General features: G+C 40.3%; 1 protein-coding gene across 7 annotated transcripts in view; it reads right to left on the bottom strand.

The window, feature by feature from the left end:
* Positions 1-6,996, bottom strand: part of cdk16 (cyclin-dependent kinase 16) — a 31,121-nt gene extending 24,125 nt beyond the window's left edge. For 2 of the 7 annotated variants that reach the window (XM_049016838.1, XM_049016837.1), the window contains exon 1: positions 6,589-6,996. The gene's annotated coding sequence lies outside the window, so the exon portion shown is untranslated. Of the gene's footprint in view, positions 1-5,783; positions 6,534-6,588 lie in introns of those variants that run through there. The other 5 variants (XM_049016839.1, XM_049016841.1, XM_049016835.1 and 2 more) reach the window with 4 other exon arrangements.
* Between the last annotated feature and the right edge of the window lie 8,094 nt (positions 6,997-15,090).

Raw genomic sequence — 15,090 nt, 5'->3', positions numbered from 1 at the left:
CTGATTTGTGAGAAATGTTTGAGAGAAATGGTAATATTGTGTATCTGGAATGAATTGTAGATCTTTAAGTCCATCTCATGAAAAATGGGAGCAAAAACAAAAGTGTTGCGTTTATATTTTTGTTCAGTGTATATTATGATGTGAAAATATGTGTCTCTTAGGTTATTCACACACACAAACAGACACTACTTTTAGTTGACAACTGTTCATAATTGTGTGTGAAGTTAATAATAAATCGTTTCAATCATTTTGCTTTCCCTGCTGACCCAAGATTGCACAAAACCACGAACCCAAAAGTTTGTAACGAACCATGAATTTTGCATATCATTAGACCCCTAAACAAGTAAAATACATAAAAGTATTATCATGACTAGTAGTAGCCAATCAGTACAAGTGGTGGTTTTGTCATAGCCACAACTGCACAGGGGCTATCTATCTCGGGGCAACATTAGTCGATAAAACCTCACAGAACACAAAATGTAGCAAGGCTAATGGATCAGCTAACATCAAAAATATAGCATCCCACCTCAAAACATCAAACATAATACAACATACAATCATAAACTAATATTTCCATATTAACGCTCAGAGATGGATCAACTACATTTTAAGGATTATAATCATGTAAAGGAATAGCTAGGAATCCAGATTATAAACATAAAGACAGGTCAAGATCACAGGCATTTACAGGTACTAAAACGTTTAATTTGGAAAACCACATTGTCTCTCTCTTTATTAATTCGAAGGTCTTGAGCATTTTCAATAGTGAAAATTTGCCAATTATCATTCAGTTTTCAGACAGACCCTACCATAAATGTTTATGGGACTCAAATGTACAGCTTCCCAGGTTTCAAAAATTGTATCCATCGATGCAGTGATGCACATTAGTATAAACACAAGTCAGCAGCCAAGCAGCAATATTAACTGTAATCTACACTCCACTAGATCTAGTGTGTCAAGGTTCTGACAGCTTTGAACAATATTCATAAATTCTAATGTAATTTAAGCATAACCTTTGTTTACTAGTGAGCAGTCATCATCACTGCATAGCTGAGCCAAGACATCAAGTGGAATAGTGATACAAAGCTTTCAGAATACTGGTGACAGCAAATTTTAATCTCATTTTTATTGGATCGAATATATAGAAGCCATCCAAGGCAGGGAGGCTGTAGTAGTTATGTAACACAGTTCATCTCTACAACCATACTGTCTGCTATGAAATAAGGCAAGTCTGATCATCCCCAAGCCTGTTTCATGCCACTTACTGCAAAAGGCCGAAACAGATCATTTTCAAAATGTGGTCGCTAGCACATGGTGAATGGCTTTTTTTCTGAAAAGAGAGAGACCCACATGACTCTAGCACACTACTGCAGCAAGCCAGGGTGCCGATTTTTCTCAAAATGGTCAAATTTTCAACAAAACACTGACTATACTAGTTGAAAGTGTAATAACATGGCAAGGGCACAAAACTGTGGTGAAATACCCAGAAAAGCGAATGTTCTTCCTTCCAGAATATCAAAACTGCCTGACAGGCATTGAACTGCAGTGAAAGGCAACAGCTATCATGCCCATACTGTATAACGAAAAGCCCTTTCCCAACTGGCCTTACAATCTAGATCAGGTACCCCAGTGTGCACAGCAGACCGTTAACACCATGACTATACAATTAAAATCATGTTTTACAAACACCATCAGGCGAGGACCTCCATAATCTTATGATTTTCTGGTTTTATGAAGATTAGATTTTGTTAATGTACAATTACATAATTGTGACAAGATAAGCAAAAAAATGTTTTTAAAAACATAATTTTGTGAAGTGAAGCCTTTGGAAATATTGGTGCTTTTTTCCTCATGAAAACATTGATCTGTTTTTTTTTTTTTAATCTAAGATGGTATCATGTCACATGCTATTTTCAGTACTTGCCACAGAACATGCAATATTTTTCAGTGCTCACCACAAACAGTGGCTACAGTAGTTTCCATGTGTACTACACCAGCTCCAGTGCTCACTGTATAATGCTGGCTGCAGAAACTTCAGTGTTTACTGCAGCAGATCCTGTGCTCACTGCATAATCCTGGCTGCAGAAGTCTCAGTGTTTACTACAGCAGTTCCAGTGCTCACTGTATAAAGATGGCGGTGGTTGACAACCACAAGATGCCGGAGCTATGGGCTTTGGAAGAACATTTCCTACAGTTCTACAAATTTGGGCCATGCCGTGCTCTGCAGCTAAGACCTCAAGAAATGGGTCTTTGGTTTGTTCTGCAGCTTTAAACAGAAACATCTTGCTTACAGTAAATGGGTTGGTGTGTCAGCTCAGCTGCTCAGTATTTTAAGCCTGAAGCTAGACAGCAGTGAGTAAATTAAGCCTGTCAGTATTAGATACTGGTCAGCAGTCAATTCAATTGCTTTATTTAAGTTAACTATGCTACAAATCGGTTCACATTTTTCCAACAAGAAGCAAATCAAATTAGTGCTGTTGTTCCGCGTCTCCTACCATTTGTATATTTATGTCTCGACACTTTGAATGCATTTACCAATATTACAATTGGCCTACATTTTTTGTGTCTTGGTAGAAACTGTGCACTAATTAAAATGAAAAAATTCCATTAGTTAAGGAGTGCATCTGAATTCTTTCCCACCTTTACATGCGGTTTATCTGCAAACATCCTCCCCAAAACCCAAAGAAATGCTATTCAGGTTAACCCATGGCAGTAAATTTCCATTGTTACATGCCTGTTTGTGTCTGTCTCCTTTTGAAACGGCTGCAATCTTCTGAGACACTTCCCACAGAGGCTCCCAAGACTGTAACCCAAACTGGATAAGTGGTTAATGAAAGTGGAAGAAGTAAAATGCAAAATATTGGGCATTAGCTACTGAAATATATAAAGCCTTCTCTGAAAAAGATTTTGTCTGGAAGGCAGTGCAAGTTGTTCCAAAACCTCATCATTTGGTATTAATGTGCATTCCCAGACATGCAGGCTACCCAAGCCATGGGCACTAATGCACCCCCACAACATCACGGATGCTGACTTTTCAACTGTCTGCTGATAACAAGCTGGATGGTCCCTCTCCTCTTTAGCCTGGAGGATGCAGCATCCGTGATTTCCAAAAAGAATTCAAAAATTTCATTTGTCAGACAACAGGGCAGTTTTCCCACAATGCCTCAGTTCATCTTAAATAAGCTTGGTTTCCTGAAGTGTTCCTAACCCATTGTATGTCTTTAATGCAGTGCCACCTGATGACCTAAAGATCACGTTTATCCAGTATTGGTTTTCAGGCTTGTTCCTTGCGTACAGAGATTTCTCCCGATTCTCTAAATTTTTCCATGATATTATGTACTGTACATGACGAAAATCCCAAAATCTTTGCAATATTACATTGAGGAACATTATTCTTAAATTACTGCACACATATTTGCCCACATAGTCTTTCACAGAGTGGTGAACCTCTCCCCATCTTCACTGCACAGAGTGGTGAACCTCTCCCCATCTTCACTGCACAGAGTGGTGAACCTCTCCCCATCTTCACTGCACAGAGTGGTGAACCTCTCCCCATCTTCACCGCACAGAGACTCTGCCTCTCTGGGAGGCTTGTTTTACACCCAATCATCTTACTGACTTGTTGCCAATTAACTTATTTAGTTATGAGATATTCAACCGGGGGGGGGGGGGGCATGGTGGTGCAGTGGTTAGCACTGTTGCCTCACACCTCTGGGACCCGGGTTCGAGTCTCCGCCTAGGTCACGTGTGTGGAGTTTGCATGTTCTCCCCATGTCGTCGTGGGGTTTCCTCCGGGTACTCCGGTTTCCCCCCACGGTCCTAAAACATGCTGAGGCTAATTGGAGTCGCTAAATTGCCCGTAGGTGTGCATGTGTGAGTGTCTAGTGTGTGAGTGTGCCCTGCGATGGGCTGGCCCCCCATCCTGGGTTGTTCCCTGCCTCGTGCCCATTGCTTCCGGGATAGGCTCCGGACCCCCCGCGACCCAGTAGGATAAGCGGTTTGGAAAATGGATGGATGGATGGTTGCCAATAAAAAAAAAAAACATAAAATAGGAACAGGTTAGGGTTTGCTCTCCATATGGTAGAATCCTACAAGAGGCAACTGGCAATAAGTGTGTTGAACGACTGGTACAGAAGGAATGCAATGTGGTAGAGGAAGACCTTGTTTATATTCCTTAACTACACGAGACCCAATCAAAATAGAGCTCATTAGCATGCTGCATGAAAGGTGCCCTTTGGGTAAGCTGAAGCAGACTGGAACTGATGCAGCCGGGAACTTTCATTCACAATGTGACAAAAACGCCAGTGTTAGGGTGCTGGAGATGCGAGGAAACGGGATGCTCATTAGATGTGAGCCCTAAACTTAATTGTGAGACTAAAGTCAGCACCAGCCGTGTGCAGGTTTGGGACAGTTGTGCTCTTCCTGTAGCAGTTCCAGTTTACTGAGACTAAGCCATACAGTTGCGTCCGTCTCAGCATGTGCAGTGGTTCACCGGACACGGCAAGCACACCACAGAGGGGAATACATGGGCGCATGCTCAGCTCAGAAGGTTCTGCATCAACCTCGACATTCCAAGAGCCGTTTCAGTGCCATCAGTGAACTAGGCCTACGATTGGCTTGATGAGGTCTGTTGCCACCATGCCATGACTGCAACTGTCATAGCAGGAGACATAAATAACCAAAGTGCCAGATTCAGCAAATTAAGTCATGAATAGAGGAGCCTAACACCTCGCATGAGGCATATGCCACACATCCCTTTCTGTACGATTGTTCATCATCGCAAGCTGCCCTGATGTTTATCTGTCACAGTAACTAGCCACTGGAGTCACTCAGGTTCAGCACCGCAGTTAGATGGTGGGGGCAGAGTAGCAGCTGGCCTTGGGATTCATGCGCTCTGCTCATACCCTTCCCATAGTCTGCTGCTCCCACTCATGCTCCAAATCCGCTGGTCAAGTGCTAGAGAGCTGCAGGATAACTTAAGCCTGGTATTCATATCCTGTCTGTCTGCCCAGGTCAATGTTTATGAACACATCCGATGACAAAATTACCACATTTAGTCTCGCAGTGTACTGAAATACACATAATTCGTTTTAAATACATCAACATTTAGACATAAATGATTCACACGTGTAAACATTTCTGCTAGCACAGGAAATCTTCAGGTTTAATTTTCTAACACAGACTAATTAGAATGATGCTATATACGTGAATCTGCATTAGCTTATTTGAGTATTCCAGCCTTTAATATAACCATGAACATCTATAAAGTTACTGAATAAAAACAAAAATCTTAAAGATTTCATATCAATGTCTCAAATTAACCAAAAGCTCTGAAAAGCGGGGACATCGCTTGCACACGTAAAATGAGTAACCTACATTCCACTTACTAATTAAAAGTGCACAACCGCTAAACTTCTTAATGCCAATCTCCGTTAATTATAGGCCTAAATTATACAGCATACGCATGGCTATTACATAGAATAAATGTAAAAAAAAAGTGTGCATGCACGAAACATACAGATGTGTTGTACAAAAACAATTATGTATATACAACGGCCTTGCGTAAAACCGCCGATTTTACCCCGTGTAATATGACTACAATTATTGTAATATGAAACACCAGCTTGGCCTTCTGGAGTCACTGCATGTAAATAGCTGTATGTGAATTGGCCTCAGTTGCGCTATACGAAATTGAATAAAACTATAGGCTAACGGCAAAACACAACGATGCGTGATACTGAACAACGGTGTAAATATAAACATATATACAATTATATACTAACGTGCCATCCACCACAGTAAGTTGTGGTCCAGTCGTAGAGAAATATGCCAGACTTAATCACACCACCATTGGAGGCATGAGAGACGGACCAAGTCGGCAGCAGTGTCCTCTTTCCACTCTCCGGTAGTGCCCGTTATAAGTGTGACGTAAGACTAGCTAATTCCAACAGAACATCGGCCCGCGTTCTACCGTTAAACTCGGCAACGTCACAAACGCAGCAGTCATGACGACCATTTCCAAGGTTCACGCCAATACAGTGGAAGCGCCACGTTTACCGAACCGGCTCCTACATTTATAATAATTCCGACACTCACTTTCAGCGTGAACTACGGTGGCTGGCGAGCCTAATGTACAGTAGGTAGCAGGCTAACCCTAAAAAGTCATCTAAATTCAAACTGCAATTTTCCCTTTTGCAGAATATCTCATCGTCCACGGACAGCTTTTTATTTTGCGGTACTTATATTTGCAGAACTTTAGCCAGGCGACTTCGTGTTTAAACGTGCGCTGGAATGCGATGCAGCTAATTTTTCACAATATTAATAGCCAGGATGTAGTCGACTAACTGACGTTCTTCAACAAAACCCAGACCCGACTTTTGTCCCACACAACGTTTGAAGAGAATCTAATGTGAAATGCAACGATTATTTACAATTCAGCGATAGCTCTTTTTCGTCCCTATTATACCTTAAAGGTCCAAAATGAGAAATATTTTGTAATACGGTAATACACTGATAAATTATAATCCAGTAGTTAAATGCCAGTGTTAGTCAACTACTGCCACAAGAAAAGATTGCTCGATCGCTTACCCAAAGACGTGAGATCCCCTATGCCCTTGTAATCTTAACAATAATACGCGAAAGCTAATATGTTCTCCCAGTAGTCCTCAGCCATGATTCTTCTGGCTTTGACACTGCTCAGATTCCACTACAGCTGACAGCATGTCTCAGTTGTGTTATCCTGAATTGTTATAACGTTTGAGCGGCGATTTTTCTTTCCCAAATCTGAAGGAAAGGGGGGTGCTTGAGCAGCTGCGAATAGATTCAGGAGTCACTCACTCGGTCAGATCGGAGAGGTGGAGATCATTTAATTATGCAATTGCTTCTGAAACGCTGAACTAGGTCACCTCGTATTAATACAGGCAAGAAAATCTTTATAACTTTTTTGTCTAAAAAAGAAGACACGTGTTTTAAAAATCGAACGAACTTTCTATTTATATTATTTAATTTTAAGATCCCACGTCCCCCTCATGGGCTATCAGACTCCTGCAGTAGTCTGATCCAAATTCCGTTGAAGTAACGGAGGTTGTACCATTACATTAGAGGGACAGGGGAGACTGAGAGGTCAGGCAAATATGTCAAACTGCTCTTCCCAGAGCAATTTTAATGTGCGTTAATTTTACAGATCTTCAAAGAGGGTCTAATATTGTTTAGTCCGACATAATATATATATATATGTATATATATATATATATATATATATATATATATATATATATATATATATATATATATATATATATATATATATATATATATATATATATAAAGAAAACATAGCATTTCAAAATATAATACAGGTAGTTTAAGGAAAATGTATATTTTTTAGTCTGCCTTTTGTTCTGTGTATAGTCTGAATTCTCTAAGACTGTGTATTTTCTCTCCATTCGTTATTGTTGAACAGGGTTTTTCTGCTTTTGCGAGGAAATTATGGATTATCACTGTACCGCATTTGTGCAATGAGGGTGCTACTTTTTCCGTGTCTATTATTTCCCTTTTCAAAAGCCAGTGCTGAATTAGTGGCTGGTTTGCCAACATTGGCATTAATCTTGTCTGCCAATAAACAGTAAAATGTACTCGATATTTTCATAACCCACTTTTACAGTAAATCAACTAAAAATGCAAAATTAACCCAGGTATCAAAAGCCAAAACATAATAAAAGCAAAAATAATAAGGGAATGACACTGTAACTTGGCTCAAAATTCTTAATACATACATTTGATGAGATATGTTTGTGTGAAACAAACTGTATTTCTGGGTAAAATGAATTGATAGCAAAATTCAGAGAGAAAAAAAAACACACTGATGAAGATTTATGTATATTTTTATTACTGTTATCCTAACTTGTCAAGGAAATTTCTTCATAGGATCAGATTGGCAGGGGTGGAATGGTGGCCCAGTGGTTAGCACTGCCTTACGCCTCTAGGATCACAGTTCAAGTTTGCATGATCTGCCCCCTGTTGTTGTGGGGTTTCCTCCAGGTACTCTGGTTTCAACCATAGTCTAAAAACATGCTTAGGTTAATTGGAGTTACCAAATTGCCCGTGTGTGTGTGTGTGTGTGCTCGAGTGAATGGTGTGAGTGCACTTTGCGCACTGGTTCCCAGACACCCTGCAATGCTGAATAGGGCAAGCGATTACAGAAGATGGATGGATTAATGGACCAGTTTGGCTTCATTTTACTTCAGCTGTCCATTGTGCCATGTAGAATTAGATCTTTGTGTCTCTGTCCTGGTGACTGAACTGGTGCCTGACGATTCATGGCCTTCAGACTCCAGTACTTGGCTCCTGGATCATCAGGAACCCAATTTCCATTTCAAGTACACTACTGTAAAAGCCCGGCCATAGCTACCCATAGCCTTCCACAGCAATTATGTAAAACAACTTTTTAATATATCTTATAAGGGCATTTCAACAACAGTATCCTGTGTTTTGTGTTTTTTAAATAACCCTTTAGGACTTATTTTATCTGAACAGTCGTATGCAACTTAAAATTATTCTCTAGTCTCAACTCATCATGTACTTCTGCATCCATCCATTCATTTCCCAACCACTTATTCTGGGTTGAATCACAGGAACTTTGAACTGGTGCCATTCCTAGGGAGCAGAGGACCAAACTAAGGGACACACCTTGCGTGACATGTCGATCCATTGCAGGGGACATATACACACACATTCGTACCCTGTGGGCAATTTCGACACCAAATCACCTAACTACATGTGTTTGGGCCACAGGAGACAACCAAAATAACCAGGACAAACTCATATGGCACCGGGAGGATATGCGAAGTGCACACACAGCAGTGGTGGGATTTCAACTGAAGGTACAAAGCAATAGAGTTACCCTCATGTCCTTGTAATATTTGAATATTGTGTTTTTAAATAATTTTTCCCTTTTATTTTCTAGTTTGTTCTACTGTTATGATATTAAGTTCTAAGTGTGACATAAATATGTCATTTGCCATTATTTTAATTATAATTTGCCTGTCGGTAAAAAGAGTCGTGTTAATGTTGTGCCGTTTCTTTAAAAGAGTGAGCGTGCACTATTGATACCAGAGGGATTCAGAGTCGAGGCTAACCTGGGCCATTCCAGAAGGTGGAATAGCCTGCAGGCCTGCCTGTGTGGTTCAAGAGCACCTTGGCTGTGATGGAGTAATCCATGCTTGGCGGCATCATGGGTTAGCTGAACAGAATGTAGGGTTAGACCTGGCACCCATAAAATATGTAGGTTTTCCAGTCTTTTACACAGATCAGCTTGAGAGCAGATGCGGTGGTGAAAAAGTAAGTACAACCCTAGGTAAAAAGTTGCAACATATTTGCACAGAAAAATGGAGTTTGCATGTTCTGCCCCATGTCGTCGTGGAGTTTCCTCCGGGTTCTCCGGTTTCCCCCCACAGTCCAAAAACATGCTGAGTCTAATTGGAGTTGCTAAATTGCCCATAGGAGTGCATGTGTGTGTGAATGGTGTGTGAGTGTGCCCTGCGATGGGCTGGCCCCCCATCCTGGTGCCCATTGCTTCTGGGATAGGCTCCAGACCCCCCGCGACCCAGTAGGATAAGCGGTTTGGAAAATGGATGGATGGATGATAAAATTGAAAAAATCAGTCAGCCCAAGAGTAGAGTACAAAATGCATCAGGACGATTCAAAGAGCCCCAGGATGATTGTACCTGCATGGGAGGTCTGCAAGGAAGGAGCCTCTGCTCTCAAAAAAAGCATTTTTGAAGTTGAAGGATGACACCTCTGAAAAATGGGCTGTTTTGCTGCTTCAGGGCCTGGGTAGCTCACCATGACAGCGTCTACAGTGAATTCAACATCATACCAGAGAGTGTTTGAGGAGCTGTCTGTCAAAAACCTAGTAGAATGATACTGACCCAAACATACAAGCAAATCTACAAAGGAGTAACTCAAAACAAAGTAATGGAAGGTTATGGAATGGTTAAGTCAAATTAATACAATTCAAATGTTGGGTGGTTTTACATGTAAGAAACCCCTCCAGCATCATGCAGTAAAGGGGAATCTGCATGAAGGGATGGACAAAATTTCTCCAAGTTGAGGTAAAGTGTAAAAAGTGATGATTGGTTCTTAGGGACATTTTACTGCAGGAATTAAAAATCTCATTAAGTAGATCGGCTTTTATAGCAAAATCCCCAGCCACAATACTCTCTGAAGCCTGTGAAGTATTTCCTCAGGCTTTGGATAACAAACCCAGTGGTACTAAGGTCACAGCAAAAATACGCCTGTTTTATTGTGCAATGAACCGGTAGCCAAGAGGCTTAAATAATACTTCATGTGACAAACATGAAGCTTGAACTGGATTTCAGAGCGTTATACTCAAAGGCAACCTTCTGTTCACCTGATACAGGTAGTCAAGTGAACAAATTTAAAGAAATTCTGTTTTGTAAAGCTCTCAATATTTCACTGTCAGAAAAATGACCAATTTGTACCTTTGAGGGTACAAATACTTGTAACTGGGGCTGTACCCTCAAGAGTCTGCCAATTGTACCATATATGTAGGTAAATGTACCTCTGAAGGTACAGAAATGGGTTCTAAGGAACATTTTTGTTCCATTTGTTCCATTTTATCATTAACATTTACATTTATTTTTATTTAGCAGATGCTTTTGTTCAAAGTGATGTACCACGGAAGCAAACAGTACAATACAAACATATTGTCAAGGAGTCGATTAAACATAAGTGCAACTATGCTGAGCTTCCAGTGAATCCTCGGGTACAAGTGTAAACCGTATTGGAGCAACAGCTACACAACATCTTCCAAACAAAGCAAGAACCTAATAAGACTACTATTCAAATAAGCAGAAAGTGCAACATTGAGGACATTCTGGGAACATGGAGTAGCATCAGGTTAGCAGGGGTTATGAAATAATGTCTCATCAACTTGAATGGTATTTGAAATATATAGACAGTCCATGCAGTGTCTGACAACAGATCATGTGGAGAACTTCAATCCTGTCAGGTATAGGAATTTCAGCAGGTACAAACCATTACCCACACTGCTGGAGGCATAACGATTGCGCCATAAGTTGCATCTGATAAGACTGCCCCACTGCTTTTCGACAGAGTAAACCACTGCCTGGTATTGCCGTTATGTCAAGGCAGCTCCCTGCAGTGCAATGTGCTTTTTTTTCACCCAACACCAGGCTGTTTATCTTGTCACCAACAGAGCACATCAGCACCGATAAGTCCTAACCAATAAGGACTGAGTGCGCCTCCACAGGGTTTAAACAAATTACAGTAGGTGAATAGCTGTCAAAAATATTGGATAACTTGTGCATAGATAGCATGTCAGTATAACAAGCAGGTTCAGGTATTTTATTCAGGTACGTATGTTTATATATTTGTATCTTGTGATGAAGAACTATGGTAAACCAGGAACCTTAGGTGGTTTATAACACTCTGTATGTTACACAGTGTTTGTTCAAGGGTCCTTCTACATTAAGGGTCCATCTAATGACCTATTCAACTGTCTCGATGCCTCTCAGTGCCTAAAGCTAGTACTGTGTTTTATTCATTATAGTCCACTGAGGGTTAAGGGCTTTGGAAATAGTAAAGCAGAAACCTTTACACCTCAGGTTGGATGACAGATTCATAAATTATATATAATGCTTTAATTATATGACTTGATACGCTCATGAATAATGGAATTTCATGCAATATGTCATGGTGTAGATCCTATCATCTTATAGCAGACCCAGGACAGACATGATATGAGAAAGTAATAGAATGTACAACTAGAATTTTTTCCCACAGTGGGATGAAATGATAGAAACCATTGTAAAATGAGACTAGAGCTGCATGCTCTCTCAGACTGTCAGTGTATGAAAAGAAAATAATGTTGGGTGATGAACTGGCATATTTTTTGCTACCTGAAGCCTCAGATTGTTGAAAAATATCAGTGGGTTTAGCTGGCTGGGTTTGATTTTGAGATGAAATAATATCCTACACTGAATGTTATAGCATCTGATGTCCTTCAGAATGGGACTGAGAGAGTCTGTCAAAAACTGGATCAGATGTAATAAAAATGCAATAAAATTACTACCTCAGCAGGTGGTCGAGCTCCAGAACTTTCTGGCACTCAACTGTCTGAGAAAACAGGCATCGGTATGTCTAAATGGCCCTTGTATAACAGCACACTTTATACTCACTGTAATGTTCTTTACGGTAACAAGCTCAAGGATGTTGGAAAGTAGACTGAAGCATTTATGTATGACTCTTGTTCTTACACTAGCTGTAAAGGACAACCCTGGATAAGGGCAGATCCTGATACAGTCTTTGTGATGGGCAAGGAGGTTACATATTCACCATTAAGTGAATCTCTGCAGGTGGAACTTGCTTCCTGATTGTAGTGGTGCTGATGCTGATAGTGCTGTTTGCACACCTGCGTTGGTGCTTAGGTAGATTCCAAGAGCAAATATTGCTCTTCTATTTGATTAAATCTGCCTGTGAAACTGTTAAGCAAGCAACCTGAGACTTTGTCTAATTTTAACACAATGCTATAATATCAAATGTGCCTGTGTAAAAGAGTGAGCAAACACTGTTTCATGTCTTTACTTTCTATCGCTACACTTTAATCAATTAGTAAAGCGCATATTTATAAACATGCCGCTGAGTGCTTTTAAGCGATTTCTGAAAAACTTCTAAATAAATAAATAAAATATAATAAGAAAGCTAAAATTTATTCATAAGCTTGTTCATAGAATGCAAACTACTGGATATTATTGGGTATAATGTCCACAGGATGTACAAATAACAAATGAAGCTTTATAAAAATCACCTCATGATAGAAGACAGCAAATGTGGGAAAGTGGAGATTGTGCAATGTAAGGATCAGTGAATAAACCACAGGCCAATATAGACAACTGTGTCAGTACATTGCGTGATACCAACAACTGGTTCCATTGTCTAGGTGCTGCTGCAGGCCAGCTGTCTTTAACCAGTTGATGACCTGTTTGCTCAGATTGCCCTGGATGGGAGTCTGCAGAGAATGGAGAAGAAAAGAGGCTGAGTACTGCATTCATAATTAGCTACATTACTTAAGGAGAATTAACCAGGTACAATACGGAATAAACCCAGGTGAACATTCTCAAGGCACCATAATAAAAAGGTGACAGAGAGAACACAACTTAGAGGGCGACCAAAGAGAGGCAACACCAGATAATAGGGGTGATTATCTGTAATGTTACGGTGACAATATTGACTAATCAGCTTTCAATCTGTTCTAAGGATAAAATCCACCTTCCACTCAACACCTTAAAGTGTAGGAGAGATTAAAGAGGTTTTTCCTCTGGACTTAAATATAGAGCATGAGTAAGCTTGTTACAAGACTGGGCAGGCAAAATGGGTAAATAAGTAGGGGTTAAGTGTGTACAGAAGGATATCATTTCAAGACTCCAGGCGGCAGCAAATTCCTCTCATTTACATGGGACAGAAGTATTGTGTGAAGACTATGGTAATCTTGCCCCTCCCCAACCTTATAATTTTAGAACAAGATTACATGGGGCGTAAAAGGGCTTAAGGAATGTGATCAGGGAAGAGTTCTTGGTACGTAGGGGAGTGTGGACACCAGTCTGTTTGCACCATTGAACTTGGGGTAGTGAGCCACACAGAACCAGGAGAGGGTATTTAGGCTTTTAAAATTTTGCTTAGCAGAAAGGGGGGGGGTGAGGGCTGGGGACATGTCACCAGGGAACCCATTTTTTCCCTACAGAACAGTCACAGGATGTTACTTGGGGAGATAAATACAAAAGATTAATGGCATAATTCTATTTATTATATGTATATCAATTTGTCAATGGCATGTCAGCAATAGTTAACTAATTAATCATAAAATCTTGTGACGCTACTCTCATGTAGATCCTGTTTCAAATAATAGGGAGGGATCTCATCAGACCATAGGACAACACTGCAAAAAAACTATGGATGCAAGCCTTCTCCATACACCAGCAGTTACAGAATATGACTAGATGAATGACCTCTTTAAAAATTATGTTAAATACCTGTTTGGACCCTACTGTTGAAAACTGTTCACTTACTGTCCTGTAACAGAAAGTACAACCAGAGGCCACTAGTGGCCGCTGTTAGCAATGTTGAGGAGACTGCTGTGGATAAATATGTGAGATGTTTCAACAAGCTTCATTTGTAACCACACCATGTGTGCCTAGACAGCCCACCATTGTTCTGGGTACTTTGTTTCACATTATAGGACCAAAATGAGTCATTCCTCACAAACAGCTAATGACAGAATGAGTAGGACTTGGCGTGAGTCTGCGCTGAATATAACACCATACTGTATCTGTCACTGAAATATCTGTCGCCGATTATGAATGGTTGCCTGCTGACAGCTAAAAACCCAGCGGAATCTGTAGTTCAGATGAAACATACAAGACAAACAGTATTTGTGTGTTGAAGTGTAACACATTTATTCATCACCAGGACAAGAAACATGAAAACCCTGTTTATTTACAGCACAATAAGTTTGTCCTGTAACGACAGAAGTAAACAGATACCTATCAGGTTTAAATCCACCATATAAGTTTTGTTGTGTATATGTTGGCATGTGTGCATATGTATGGAAGTGACAGTTTGCAACTCACAGGCACACTGTGCAAAGTCATGCATGCTACTCTATGCTGAATGCATTCAGAATACCCCATCATGGCCATATTGTGAGCTACTGGAGTCTCTGTGAGTGAAGCATGCATTGTTTTTCTTCAGTTGGAGACACATAGGAGTGAATTCTCACACCTACACTTGCACCTGTGGTGCGATCTAGTATGGTAATCAACATTAACATTTTTATATTATATACTTGCATGAATTATGTATAATGAAATAATATATAACGCAATATACACGTTCACTGCGTGTACTGAAACAATTAATGGGAATGTGGAAAATTCATGTGCGAGCTTGCTGCCTTGGTGAACTGTACGAACCAGTTTGTGTATGCAGGACGAGAGCTGGGGGAGGGGTAACCAGGGAGAGAGGAAAAAGGATTATTGTACAATTGGCTAA

Source organism: Brienomyrus brachyistius, chromosome 6 (assembly GCF_023856365.1).
Source record: "Brienomyrus brachyistius isolate T26 chromosome 6, BBRACH_0.4, whole genome shotgun sequence".
Classification (NCBI taxonomy): Eukaryota; Metazoa; Chordata; class Actinopteri; order Osteoglossiformes; family Mormyridae; genus Brienomyrus; species Brienomyrus brachyistius.
Note: the sequence above shows the minus strand (reverse complement) of the source record. Positions and strands in the feature narration are given on the sequence as shown.